General features: G+C 40.1%; 1 protein-coding gene across 1 annotated transcript in view; it reads left to right on the top strand.

The window, feature by feature from the left end:
• Nucleotides 1-15,569, top strand: part of LOC138973851 (uncharacterized) — a 146,934-nt gene that overhangs the window by 6,430 nt on the left and 124,935 nt on the right. The window lies entirely within an intron of this gene.

Raw genomic sequence — 15,569 nt, 5'->3', positions numbered from 1 at the left:
AGTGGGGATTTTTGGCGAGTAATTGTCGAAGGGGGAGACATTTGGCGGGGAATTGTCGTAGTGGGGCCATTTGGCGACTAATTGTCGTAGTGGGGCCGTTTGGCGACGAACTGTCGTAGTGGGGACATTTGGCGGGTAATTGTCGCAGCGGAGGACACTTGGTGGGGAGTTGTTGCAGTGGGGATATTTTGCGGGGAATTGTCGTAGTGGGGACATTTGGCGGGGAATTGTCGTACTGGGAACATTTGAAGACGAATTGTCGTAGTGGGGACGTTGGGCGGGGAATTGTCGCAGTGGAGGCCATTTGGCGGGGAAATGTCGCAGTGGGAGACACTTGGTGGGAAATTGTCGCAGTGGGGGACATTTGGCGGGTAGTTGTCGTAGTGGGGGCATTTGGCGAGGAACTGTCGTGGTGGGGCCATTTTCCAGGGCGAGTGGCAACATTTCGCGGGGAATTGTCGCAGTTGGGATATTCGGCGGGGAATTATCGCAGTTGGTTTAATTATTTGGAGAAGAATTATCGCAGATGCAGACATTTGGCGGGAAATTGCGACAGTGGGGACATTTGGTGGGGGAGTTGTCGTAGTGGGGACATTCCCCAGGGAGCCCATGCTTGTAAAATCGTGCCGAATGAGCCCGAGTGTTCTCAGATAGTCTCCGCGTGACCCTACATGTTCTAAAATCGTCACAACGTAGTGGGGCCGTTTGGAGGGGAATTGCCGTAGTGGGAGGCATTTGGCGGGGAATTGTCGTAGTGTGGACATTTGGCGGGGAATTACCGCAGTTGTGGACATTTGGCGACGAATTGATGTAGTGGGGCCGTTGAGGGGGGGGGGGGGGAGGATTGTCGCAGTTGGGACATTTCCAGGGAGGATTGTCGCAGTGGGTACATTTGGCGGGGAATTGTCGCAGTGGGGGACACTTCGTGGGGAAGTTGTCGCAGTGGGGATTTTTGGCGAGTAATTGTCGAAGGGGGAGACATTTGGCGGAGAATTGTCGTAGTAGGGCCATTTGGCGACTAATTGTCGTAGTGGGGCCGTTTGGCGACGAACTGTCGTAGTGGGGACATTTGGCGGGTAATTGTCGCAGCGGAGGGCACTTGGTGGGGAGTTGTTGCAGTGGGGATATTTTGCGGGGAATTGTCTTAGTGGGGACATTTGGCGGGGAATTGTCGTACTGGGAACATTTGAAGACGAATTGTAGTGGGGACGTTGGGCGGGGAATTGTCGCAGTGGAGGCCATTTGGCGGGGAAATGTCGCAGTGGGAGACACTTGGTGTGAAATTGTCGTAGTGGGGACATTTTGGCGAGGAAATGTCGCAGTGGGAGACACTTGGTGGGAAATTGTCGCAGTGGGGGACATTTGGCGGGTAGTTGTCGTAGTGGGGGCATTTGGCGAGGAACTGTCGTGGTGGGCCATTTTCCAGGGCGAGGGGCAACATTTTGCGGGGAATTGTCGCAGTTGGGATATTCGGCGGGGAATTATCGCAGTTGGTATATTTGGAGAAGAATTATCGCAGATGCAGACATTTGGCGGGAAATTGCGACAGTGGGGACATTTGGTGGGGGAGTTGTCGTAGTGGGGACATATCCCAGGGAGCCCATGCTTGTAAAATCGTGCCGAATGAGCCCGAGTGTTCTCAGAGAGTCTCCGCGTGACCCCACATGTTCTAACATCGTCACCACGTGTTTTCGTCACACTCAACAATAGGTCATTGCTTTGGGTTGATAATAAACATCACTGTGTTTCTTGGCTCGCTCACTTTTTCTGTTCACTCATCCAAAAGACTTTGCCATTTTTTTGGACAAAATCATCAGGCTCAAACAGGCGATGCAAAAGTCCCACGCTTTGAAGTAAGTTACTTCAAAGTGTGGGAAGATCCCCCCACACTTTGAAGTAAAAACTGAGTTTACTTAAGTGTAGGAAGATCCCCCCACACTTTGAAGTAAAAAATGGGTTTACTTCAAAGTGTGGGGCACATCCCCACACTTTGAAGTAATTTACTTCAAAGTGTGGGATTACTTCAAAGTGTGGTGCAACACACGCCTGACACTTTCAAACCAACAATGTCCCTTTTGATACAGGCTTTGGCACGATGTCACAAAATGAGGGATTGCTTTTGTGTGAACCACCCAAGCGCGTTATCGTTGCACAATAGTTAAGAGAGAGAGAGAGAGAGAGAGAGAGAGAGAGAGAGAGAGAGAGAGAGAGAGAGAGAGAGAGAGAGAGAGAGAGAGAGAGAGAGAGAGAGAGAGAGGGAGAGGGAGAGAGGGAGAGAGAGAGAGAGAGAGAGAGAGAAAGAGAGAGTGAGAAAGAGAGAGAGAGAGAGAGAGAGAGAAAGAGAGTGAGAAAGAGAGAGAGAGAGAGGGAGAGAGAGGGAGAGAGAGGGAGAGAGAGAGAGAAAGAGAGTGAGAAAGAGAGAGAGAGAGAGGGAGAGAGAGAGAGAGAGAGAGAAAGAGAGTGAGAAAGAGAGAGAGAGAGAGAGAGAGAGAGAGAGAAAGAGAGAGAGAGAGAGGGAGAGAGAGAGAGAGAGAGAGGGAGAGAGAGAGAGAGAGAGAAAGAGAGTGAGAAAGAGAGAGAGAGAGAGAGAGAGAGGAGAGAGAGAGAGAGAGAGAGAGAAAGAGAGTGAGAAAGAGAGAGACAGAGAGAAAGAGAGAGAGAGAGAGAGAGAGAGAGAGAGAGAGAGAGAGAGAGAGAGAGAGAGAGAGAGATTTGAATTTCGACGGACTGCTGCTTATTTTGTCTGTTTTTGTTTCCTTCAGTTGTACATTTTTAAACGATACGCCTTTCCGCAGTGTAGAGTTTTAGAAGTTATCACGCGGTGCATAACAATAGTTTTACACAAAATGACTGCTTTGCAGTTTAAAGAATGCAACGCCCTATCGAATATAACCACAGGTTCATGCAATATTGCATTGCATTGTGTGCAGTAATGTACGGCAGAATAGTCTTGCTATCTTTACCCGTGTGTCCAACGAAGGAGCAATAATTTAACATATAATTGGTTGGCTGTGGGGAGGGATAAAATCAAGTGTCACTGCCAAACTTGTCAAGCAGGAAGGTATTTCAGTTTAAATAATGTTTGTGCTGGCCGTGGTTTCTTGTTATATTACACGTACTCTATGCTTGTACTGTACTGCAGCGTGTGCCGCGTTTACTGGCGTTCTGATAAATCTTTGATTTAGCATTGCATTACAGTCGAAACGGTTGTAGGAGGTACCTTTTCGTTTCAGGTTTAATCTACCAGTCAAAACTGGTCTAGTTTACGGAATAGATCCATACATTTCTTTGGTGCTGTAGAATCATATTATTACGTTTGACTGTTGATATTGGGGCTAAGCTAGTCTAGTCTGGGTTTTTTTTTGAGACACTGAGCGGTACGTGTTCCTTCACATTAAAATGAAGCGTTCTGTATGGACTGTGATCCCAACAGTGAACAACAGCTGTTTTATCATAGCTCTTGTCGCAGTCAGCGTTCTTGTCACGGAAGGTAAGTGGGTTTTTTCTTCTTGTTTTGTAGTAATGGTAATGATAATGATGAGATGTCTGTCTGTCTGTCTGTCTGTCTGTCTGTCTCTGTCTCTCTCTCTCTCTCTCGCTCTCTCGTGGGCCAGATGTAAAAAAGCAGATCACTGCTTACTCTATTACCCCCTTTAAACAAGTAATTGTTCTTGTTCTTGTTATTGTTCTCTTATTTTTATTTAACAGTAATGCTAAGAACAAGTCGCGTGAGGCGAAAATACAACATTTAGTCAAGCTCAGTCGAACTCACAGAATAAAACTGAACGCACTGCATTTTTTCCGCAAAACCGTATACTCGTAGCATCGTCTGTCCACCGCTCCTTCTGAGTGTGTTTTTCATCCAAACAAGGAATAAGATGACAATGTTTTTAAATCAATGTCGGAAATTTAATTGTAATCATGATTTTTATATTTTTAATTTTCCAAGCTTGTTTTTAATCCGAATATAACATATTTATATGTTTTTGGAGTCAGAAAATGATGACAAATAAGATTAAATTATTTTTGAACCGTTTTATGAAAAAAAAAATTGTAATTACAATTTTCAGATTTTTAATGACCAAAGTCATCAATTAATTTTTGACCCTCCAAGCTGAAATGCAATACCAAAGTTCGGCCTTCGTCAAAGATTGCTTGGCCAACATTTCAATCCATTTTATTAAAAAATGAGGGTGTGACAATGCCGCCTCAAGTTTTACAAAAGCCGGTTATGACGTCATCAAATACATTTATCGGAAAACAAATAAAAAAATCTGGGGATATCATGCCCAGAAACTCTTATGTAACATTTTATAAAGATCGGTCTAATAGTTTACTCTGAATCGCTCTACACACACACACACACACACACACACATACACACAGACACAAACACACACACAAACACACCGAGTGGTAACGCACTTGCGCTCGGAAGCGAGAGGTTGCGATTTCGACCCTGGGTCATGGCGTTAGCAATTTTCTCCCCCCTTTCCTAACCTAGGTGGTTATGGCATTCCGTTTGTCAAATAATTATTTGGATACTTTTTCATGTTTTTTTCACCAGTTTTAGCTAAATAATCATTATTTAGAAGCTCATGTGCTAAATAAGTAATTGTTTATAAACAATGTAAAACAATTCTAAATAATTTTTTGTTTACGTAAACAATTCATTATTTACCTAAACAATTCATTGTTTACGTAAATAATTCATTGTTTACGTAAATAATGATTTATTTACGTAAACAATATATTATTTAGACTTATATTACATTGTTTATAAAGAATCAGCAATGTTGCTAAATAAATCATTATTTACGTAAACAATGAATTATTTACGTAAACAATGAATTGTTTAGGGAAAGCAGTTTTCATTATTTAGGGGAATCAAGAATTGACTTCTAAGCTTCATTTTTTTTCTTTGTGTATATACTATAATTCAATACAAGGTATCTCCAAACATTATTTATCAGAAAATGTTCGTAAATTTGTTTATTTTACAAGCTGAAATTGCCGTACGAAAAGAACTGAATGCGAAAACAAACAAAAGGTCAAGGTCATAACCGGGAGTGTTTAGTGTTTGCATTCTCTCCCTTGAAGTTGTTGAAAAAAAGTTTTCCGTCCTAAGTTTTCTGTTCTGTCTCAACAAAAACTTTCTCTTTCCATTTCTCTTACTGCATGATTACACTTTTTTTTTATCTGTAGGTTACACAACACAACACAACTTGGTATGAGCTCTGACGCGATGACGTCACACAGTCGTGTGCAGAGTTGTCCGGCCTTGCCTCTGGCATTCCGGCGGAACTCGCGAAAAGGCAACACGCGAAATCTGCACTCTGAATCTTCCGCATTTATTGACATGGTCTCTAGTTGTTACGTTAAACATTGCCATAACAGACAAGATAGAGATAGGGACAGCAGATTCTTTTCTGTTCCATTTGTTGTCAACGGAAAGGGCAAAGAGACAAGGGATTTGACTGCACGACGCGGGCGAGAATGGTTGGCACAGCTTCAGCTGAAGAATTTCAACTTTGAATCAACAGCTAGGAGATACGTGTGCTCTGATCATTTTGTCAATGGTAAGTACTCATGCTTTTGTTCACCTGCCTTGGTTAGTCTGTGTTTTATGCAAGCTGTGTTGTGATGGTAGTGTGCGGACAGTCGGTCAGTCCTGCACCGAGTGCAGTCTATGACTGAGCAGGGCCGGACTACCGGGGGGGTTATGGGGGTTGCGCAACCCCCCCCCCCCCCCCCCCCCCCCTAGCCTAAACATGTACCTTACTTATTTAATTTTTTTTTATTATTGCTTATTTTATGCCGTTTCATGCAAGGAGCGACCATTTTCCTATCTCAGAATATGACCTACCCGTCAGCTTCAGGGGGCTTCGCCCCCTGACCCCCACAACGAGGGGGGTGGGTGGGTTCTAGGGTTTCCGGACCCTGCCCCCCCCCAGCCAAAAAATAAAAATATTGAATGAGGTATGCATTTCTTTATTTTACATTGAGTTTCAATTTTTGGGGTATTAATCAGTGACAAAATCTGCTGCCTGAAACTGGTAATGATCATCCTCAGAATGCACCAGATTGCACCATTTTGCATCCTTTTTTTCAAAATTTTCCGGGGGGGCATGCCCCCGGACCCCCCTAGCAAACTAGGCGCTTCGCGCCGTCGGCTCGGCGCTTCGCGCCTTCACACCCATATCTTCACAATATACTTTTGAAAAAAAACAGTCATAAAATGAACTGATCCGCCCCTGCCGCCAGGGGGGACATCCCCCTGGGCCACCACTGGCAACCCCCCCCCCCCTCCTCTTCGCCTAGTCTGGCCCTGCTGAGTGAGTCAGTCTTACACTTACTCTCAGTATAACAACTTATCATGGTTGCCCAAAACCATGACTGGTGAGAATGCCATAGGTGTGAAATACTTGGATTTGATAATCAGAATTTATTTGAACACTAAATGGTCATTGTTGATACAACTTTATAGTTCAGTTTTAAAGGGTAGATCTGTGTCTAGATTTACTCATTCATTTTGTTTGGGTGACTTATTTTTAAAATAACTCCCAATCCATAATTTACAATACATTTGCCTTTGATTTTTTCTGCAGGGCAACCATCTGTGGGAAGTAAACACCTACTTTGAAACTTGGGTATGGTGCAGGGACACAGCCTGACAGCCCAACAAGGACAGTACCAGAGACTCAAGGAGAGGAAGAAGCTTGTGGGGAGTGAGTCAACTCCTTCTCACCCTAATTTAGCAGAGGATGCTGTTGATGGCGAAAGTGAAGGTACTTCGGATACAGCAGAACTGGCTGCTCCTCTTCCCGAGAGAGGTGACTGTGGCGGTACTTACTGCCAGACTGAAACCTATGACAATTTTGCCTGGATTTCTAAAGATGAAGAAAAGCAGCAACGGGATGAACTAAACAGGCTGGTGCTAGAAACTCGGGAACTTAAAGACGAACTTGCCAAGAAAAAAAATGACACTTGATTCTTTGAGGGACAATGACGATACTGTACGATATTTTTCTGGGATTTCTAATTTCTTCACACTTGTTACATTATTTGATTTTCTTGCATGGCATTTGCCAACACACTCGCGCAGAGCACTGACACAGTTTCAAGCTCTCATTCATGCATATATACGCCTTAACACACCTCTGCAACACCTGGCATACATCTTTTCTGTGTCAAGAACAACTGCCAGCAAAGTTTTTCACTAGACTGTGCATATCATGTACCACAGACTGCAGCCACTTGTTTTCTGGACAGACAGGCGAAGTATAAAGACAAGTCTACCGCCACAATTCCTTCCCTATCCATGGAACAGAGTAGTCATCTTGAACACACACGGCCAGTACCGTGTAACTGGCCTTGGCACGGAACGATCCAAGGGGGGCAATCTCAGTCATCTCAAAGAGGGAAATCCAAACGCAATCCGCTTTGTTCGATTTTATGGGCTTGGACGATAGAGAAAAATAAGAAAAGCAAAAGCTGGAGTCCAGTCTGGACGAAACTGCTATCAAGAACGCAGAATTGCTTTTTCTGAGTTTTTTTTTAGCCGTAAGCACCATGTTTATCGGAGCAGGAAACTCTTCCATAGTGAGGCCCCTTTGTTGGTTTCACTGCGGCTGCATTGTGAACAGCAGTTAAACATGGCGCTTACGGCTAAAAAAAAACTCAGAAGAAATTAATTCTGCGTTCTTGATAGCAGTTTCGTCCAGACTGGACTCCAGCTTTTGCTTTTCTTATTTTTCTCTATCGTCCAAGCCCGTAAAATCGAACAAAGATGACTGAGATTGCCCCCCTTGGATCGTTCCGTGGCAAGGTCAGTTGCACAGTACATGTACTGTCCGTGTGTGTTCAAGATGCAGAGTAGTGTCCATTATTGACTGTTTTGAAATATATTCATTGAGAGACCCTCCAGTGTTGATGCTAGTGCACTCACCTGGTCAAACTACAAGCACAACAATACAATTAAATACCTAATATCAATTACACCTCAAGGCCATAATTCTTTTATTTCTAAAGGGTAGGGTGGGCTTTCAAGTGACAAGCACATCACTGCAAATAGTGGGTATCTAGACAATATTGTACAAAATGATATGATTTTGGCCGACAGGGGATTTGACATTAATGAACTAGTGGCTATGAGAGGTGCTCAAGTGAAAATCCCTGCCTTTACAAGAGGGAAGAGTCAGCTTACAGCTTATGAGATAGTCAACACGCAAACTAGCTAATCTGAGAATTTATGTTGAGCGAGTTATCGGTATTCTTTGTGGAAAGGACAACATTCTGAACTCTGATATTCTGACTGATCTTTTGTTTGCAAGGGAAGAGGAAGAAGTGGTAACACTGGACAAAATAGTCACTGTATCATCTGGGCTTGTCAATGTTTGCACTGGTATCATGTGATTCTTGCTGTGACGCTGCATAAACACAGCCTCGTGAACTGAAGGCATTGTTTAGACTAGAGAATATGTTAATTAAACTGTGGTGTATTGTATCTGATTCTGATGTCTCCCATGAGCAGTAGCAATAGTCTTTCTGTTATGTTTTCACTGGACGGAATCTTGAATTTGAAGATGAAGGCATTGTTTAAAGAATGTGTTAATTAAACTGTGGTGTATTGTATCTGATTCAGGTGTCTCACATGAGCAGTAGCAACAGTTTTTCTGTTATCATGTTTTCACTGGATGGAATCTTGAATTTGAATATATACATGTGTGTATGATCTGACCTGCTGCTATTTCCTTCCAATTCAAGAGCAGATTTCACTCTTTCTATCACACACACACACACACACACACACACACACACACACACACACACACACACACACACACACACACCACTTTAACATACACTTTGAAATCATTTTGCATAAATGTGACATGTATTGACACAACTGACAAAGGTTGAATTATGCTGATTAACCTCAAAATAGCTCTACACAGGAAACAAGATAAGGAGCATTGAAAAATTAAATGGCCTACACTTGAAATGCGAGCACACATTTAAACTACCAATAACATGCAACTGCAAGCAACACTGAAGTTAACATACCACTACCAGTATTGCAGGTATGAAGCCAAAGTGAAGAGAACATTTTCACTAAATGTTCAAAATTGAAATAACATACTGTGGGTATGTGAGTCATTAACTATTCATTATGATCAATAGACCTGTGCGCTTTTTTGCAGAAATAAATGTGTTCAATTTTGTTGTCATCAAAACAGAACTAGTTGATAATAGAAACTAACTTTCAGTTCCACTGCCAATTTAAACACTGTATTACTTGACTGTACTGATGCAGAACTACGCTGGACCACACACTCTTATTTGTTCCCTAAATCAAGCAGCCAATCCGTGTCACTGGAAACATTGAACAAGGAGAATGAACAATATACCTGGCTGAATAAGTTGATAATCAAACTGCTCATGATTCTTTGTTATTCACAGCAGTGGATGTAAAACAATCACAAAATAAGGTCCTGTATGCATCATAATTTATACTTGTAGCACTTGATTTTGTATTGTAGTCGGTGATCCTAAACAAAATGTATGTCTACATCTGTGCATGATTTTACTTTAAGTTTAAGAATAAAATGAAACAAGAATGGAACAATTGATGACTTCTCTGTGAGTGTGAACTGTGATTTAAAACATTACATGCTCTCTTTTCTCTCCCTCTCTTCTTCTGCGTTCGATGTATTCTCTCCCTCTCTACAACTTTACTACTGCCACTTTCTATGTGTACAGTCATACATGATGTTTGTTTTCCCACACACATGAGCAAGCGAGTCTGGCATTGTCACTGTTTCTTGCTGCGTTTCACGGCTGGTGTTTGCAGCTGCTCCTGGTTCACATCCACTGCTTGTAGAGGCTCAGCTTCTCTGTCCAGCCAGTTTCCAACTAGCTCTGGAAGAACTGCGAGTCTGAACACTTTCAAAGCTTTCTCCACACACATTGCCCAAAAATCACAGTCAGGCAATACTCGGACAATAACTTTATCCACAGTAGTCCACACCATGAAATCGCAGTAGGAGGAACTGGTCATAACAATCTGGCACTGTACTTGACTAAAGTATGGGTGGTCTTTGCGCAGACAAAGCATCCCCTCACTGTTAGATTCCAAACAGAAATGGCGGTCTGCCACAGCACACTCAACAGCTGACTCCTTGAAGGTGAAGGGACGTGTGTGCAGGTTTCTCCAACCCGGCCATGCCGGTTTCTCCAACTCCGGCCATGCAGGTACAGTGTGCTGCCAGTATGTTGCCATCAGAAGTGGCGATGATCCAAGGAGAAAGTGCTGGTTCATGCGTTGTGAATGAAGAATCTGAAAAATAAATTGAAGGTCGCACAAATCAGCATTCAGCTAGGTCAATCGAATGAATATAACTCTAAGACGCACATAATGTGCTTTACAATAACCTTAACAATGAAAAGTAAACAACAGATTTTTAACTGAATATGAACATGAAGCTCATTACAAATTTATATAATATTTTGCAAGCTATTTCAAAATATAAATATATTCAAGACTATCTACAGCTTTTGTCGTAGTCCAGAATACAAACTGAAGCGAAGAATATATCAAAGACAAAGCCTCAACACAATATCCTGAACTGCAACTTGTGATATCAGCAACACAAGACAGAGAACACTCACGTTCATTCATTATAAACTGAAAGCACATTCTTACCTTTGCAGAAATGACAGAGTTCTGGGCTGTAGCACTTGACATCCCTCACCCAGCCAGAGACAAAAAGTCGGTAGGAATCAAAACTGTTGTAAGCTTTTCAGCTGCTCACATGTGTATCTGTATCAGTGTATGCACTCTTGCCAAGCACAAAATAATTTACGATGTTGATGTAACTCAGCTCTGGCAGATCGTCCGGATTTGCTGACCAGCACCTGGTTGAGAATGTCATACGGATCATTCCCGTCAATCTCCCAAATCTTCTGGTGGTATCGCCGCCTCTCCTCTGGTAACAATCGCTCAGAATATTTTCGCTTCTCGCCCGATCGCAATGTTTTGCATGAGGCCTGTGCATGAGGCAAGGGAAGTCACTCCAGATTCTTCTCGGAACGCGTCGGAGGCATTGTTTCCCGTTTTTCAACGGTTCACAGCTGTTTTTACTTTTCTCTTTGAAATGAAACGATGAAAGGAAGAGAAATGGAAAGACAGGCATGTTGTTGGGACATAAACAGAACAGAGAACATAAGGGGAAAAAAACTGTGTTTCAACAACTTCCAGCAAGAAAATGCAAACACTAAACACTCCCGGCAGGGAAACACCTTAATTGACCTTGACCGTTGACTGTGTATGAGATCAGTTATTTTCGTACTCGGCTTGTAAAATAAATAAAATAATATCCAAACAACAGCTATTTTAAGATAAGAGTGTGTGGAGAGACCTTGTATTCAATTATAGTAATCACTGAAAGACATAAAACTTAGTTCAGAAGCGAATCCTAGAAACCCCTAAATAATGGAAAATGTGTTGGCTAAACAATTCATTGTTTACGTAAATAATTCATTGTTTACGTAAATAATGATTTATTTAGCAACATTGCTGATTCTGTATAAACAATGTAATATAAGTCTAAATAATATATTGTTTACGTAAATAAATCATTATTTACGTAAACAATGAATTATTTACGTAAACAATGAATTGTTTAGGTAAATAATTTTTTTTTTTTTTTTTTTTTTTTTTTTTTTTGCCAAGCACATCATTGTGGGGCTTTTAATGTATAACATGCATCCGTCCACTCACAATATATTTTCTTTCATCCTTCAACATTTACCACTCAAAAAGTATATAGTATCAAAATTAATGAAAAACTTTTGTCTTACTTGTACCCTTAGACAATTTTCCTTGGTTGCCCCAAGATTGTGTTACTGTTTGCTTAAACCATAGCTTTTTTTCTTTTTTTTTCTGTTGAAATATGTTTTTAAAATGCATGATTATAATTATACACACACAAAAAACACAGTATGACATCCACTATATACATCTTGGTGTAACTTTGGGTCCGTATCTAGAAATGAGAAGAGAAAGAGAAAAAAAATAAAAATAAAAATAAAAAAAAATAAAAATAAAAGAAATAAAAAAGAGGAATAAAAGTCATAATTTTATATTTCTGATCTGCAATTGCTTTTCGAATAAAACAAAGAGAGGCATTGAAGCCTTTGTTTTTTTATAAATACTTATGCACATTTTAGCAACCAAAATTATACGGTTCAATTCTTTCAACAGAGTTGCTTGCATTTTTCGATTTTTAACACCAAACATAATTTCGTGCACTGTTAACTCTATTTGTTTATCCAGATGTACCCAAATATAAAATTATATCTGTTTCCAAAACTCAATCACCACTGGGCAAAAGAGAAAAAAGTGTTCTATATAATCAACGCTATTACTACAATATGAACAGACATTGTCCTCCACAACTTTCATTTTACATAACATAATGTTTGTGGGATAAATATTGTGAAGTAATTTCCATTGTAATACACGCAACCTTGTTTCTTTAACCGATTCAAAACTAGTCAGCCAATCTTTCTTATCAATTTCATAATTAAATTTCCTCCTCCAAAAGCCAATTGCACAAGGTTCAACAACTTTCATACTTACTAATTCTTTTCTAAACTGTTGTGCGCTATGTACTTTCTTACCACGATATAAGGGGATATCCATCAAATCAATTTCTTTCTTTCCGTGCATCGTCTTGTGCATTACATTCAGAACAACAGCACGAACCATGTTATATTCCAAAATTCTCCGTGGGGATTTTCCTAAAACATCACAAATGAACTGATAGGAAACAAATTCGTTTCTGTATAAAACATCATGTACGCTATTAAGACCCTTTCTCGCCCAATCTTCAAAATACAGTACGTTTCCGGCATAAGCAAAACATTGGTTATTCCATAAAAGCGGATTAAATAAATTATTATCAATACATAAGCCTACGTTGTTATCAAGCCAGGTTTTCAAAACAATTTTCCAAAATTTGGATTTGACAAGTTCACTCCCCTTTAGTCTCCGAAAATTAACATTTGAATAAAAACATTCACAATTTGAGCCGTACATTGAAAACACTGACTTTGGAACACATTTCCACTTATCCGTGACTTTACGGGATGTCAGTCTGACAGCCCATTGTAATAAAAATGATGCCTGCATGTGTTTCAAATCAATCATATTTAAACCACCATTTTCGACATCACTACACAATATTATCCTTTTAACCTTTTCAAATGCCTTTTTATTATTTTCTTTCTTTTTCCACAAAAATCTAAACAACAGTCTATTAACTTCTGCTAATACTTTATCAGGGATCACAAATGCCTGCATAAAATAAACAAATTGGGAGATCAAGAACGTTTTTATTACAATAATTTTACCCATGATACTCAAATTTCTTTTCTCCCATGCCGCAATCAAGCGCTTAACAGACGTAATTCGCTCTGTCCAATTTTCCTCAACGTCAGAGGCTGATATGTCATTACAAAAATAAATTCCCAAAATCTTTAATTTTTTCTTCCAATTGAAATCATAAAAGGTGTCTTGACAATGTTTTTGACTTCCTAGCCACATGGCTTCACATTTCGACAGATTCAACTTTAATCCGGAAACTAGTAAAAAGAATCAAAAATCAATAAGGCATGTTTTAAATCCGTTTCGCTTTTCAAAAATAACGTTACATCGTCAGCATACAAAGCAATTTTTAACATATCATCCCAAAACCTATCATTTAAACAATTCAAATTCGAAATACCGTTAACATTCTTATTCTGCCTAATCTTAATGGCTACTAACTCAATTGCCAAAACAAAGGCCAAAGGCGAGAATGGACATCCCTGACGGATTCCAGACTCCACTGGAAAATACTCAGACAACCAGCCTGCATAATTAACACAACTCTTGGCATCTTTCATCAAAACTTCGACCCAAGTTACAAACTCCGGGCCAAAGCCAAATTTTTTAAAAACATTTATCATAAAGTCTTTTGAAATACAATCAAATGCATGAAACATGTCGATGGTGACCAAAAGACCTGGTTTATCTTGCACATTCATTTGATCTATGACGTCATCAATCAATCTTAACAAAGATGAAACTTGCCTCCCTTTAATATATCCAACCTGATCAGGATTAATCACATTATGTACAACTTTGTTCATGCGTAAAGCCAGACACTTCGCCAGTAATTTATAATCACTGTTTGTTAGCGAAATTGGACGCCAATTATTTAATTCATCTCTCGGAAGGTTTTTACCTTTATGAATTAACACAATGACAGCATTTCTTTGAGACGCAGACAAACTACCATTATCAAATGCTGCTGAAAAAGAACGTGATATAAATATACTCACTCGAGACCAAAATACTTTAATGAATTCAATTGTAATGCCATCAGAACCTGGGGAAGAACCATTTTTCATTTGTTTTAGTGCGTGCAACAGTTCATTAGCAGTTAGAGAGCCCTCTCAGCTGTTCTTATCTTCGTCGGAAAGAGAAGGAACGCTGCAGCCTTGCAAAAAATCGTCAACATTACCAACATTATCTACTATATCTATTTTCTTTGTATACAAATTCATAAAATACTTTTTTTGCACACTGTGTATTTGTTTTTGATCTGTACACACTCGCCCTTCATCATCTTTCACGCGATCCATAACCTTTGCATTTGCACGTGCTTTTTCCAAACTCAAGAAATATTTTGTGTTTTTCTCCCCTTCCTCGACCCATTTAGCGCGAGCTCTAACCTGAGCGGCTCGTGCCCTTTTTATTTCCATTAACTCGAGTTGCATTTTCACGTGTTCACGCTTTGCTTGGGTATCATTACAGTTAGGATTCTTACTCAAGTAAACGTCTAAATCATTCAGTTTATTACACAAATCTGCAACTTCATTTCTCCTTTGACACTGTATATTTTTGCTATAATTAATGGTAAACTCTCTAATTTTAACTTTTAACATTTCCCAATCCAGTTGACAATCCAATTCTTCGCTACAAAATCCTTCAATAAAAATATTCATTTCATTAACATAATCAATATCTTCCAACATCAAATTATTAAACTTCCAATAACCTTTGCCTCGTACAATCTCACTTACTTTCAATCGAACCAGGCACCCTCTATGGTCTGAAAAAGGAACACTGACAATGCCACAATCAAAGTTCAAATCAAAAATACCGGAGCTAACCAAAATGTAATCAAGTCGTCTGGCAATAAACGGAGTCTTTCTTGACCAGGTAAATTCCTTTGTATCCGGGTTGAAAAACCTCCAGACATCATACAAATCACATGTGTTAACCACATCATTAAATTTGGCAACGTTATCCCCAGAATGATTCTCGCCAGCTATAACATCCATTTCATTATTCAACACGCAGTTAAAATCACCACATACTATGATCTCATCGCATTCAAAACTTTTATTTTTTTCCGTCAACTCATCCAAAAATTTAACCTTTTCTTTTGTTTCGTTAGGTGCATACACATTTACAATTGCAACTGATTTATTTTTTATTCTAATACATGTCGCTAAGA

The sequence above is a fragment of the Littorina saxatilis genome, linkage group LG8, assembly GCF_037325665.1.
Source record: "Littorina saxatilis isolate snail1 linkage group LG8, US_GU_Lsax_2.0, whole genome shotgun sequence".
Taxonomy (NCBI): domain Eukaryota; kingdom Metazoa; phylum Mollusca; class Gastropoda; order Littorinimorpha; family Littorinidae; genus Littorina; species Littorina saxatilis.
Note: the sequence above shows the minus strand (reverse complement) of the source record. Positions and strands in the feature narration are given on the sequence as shown.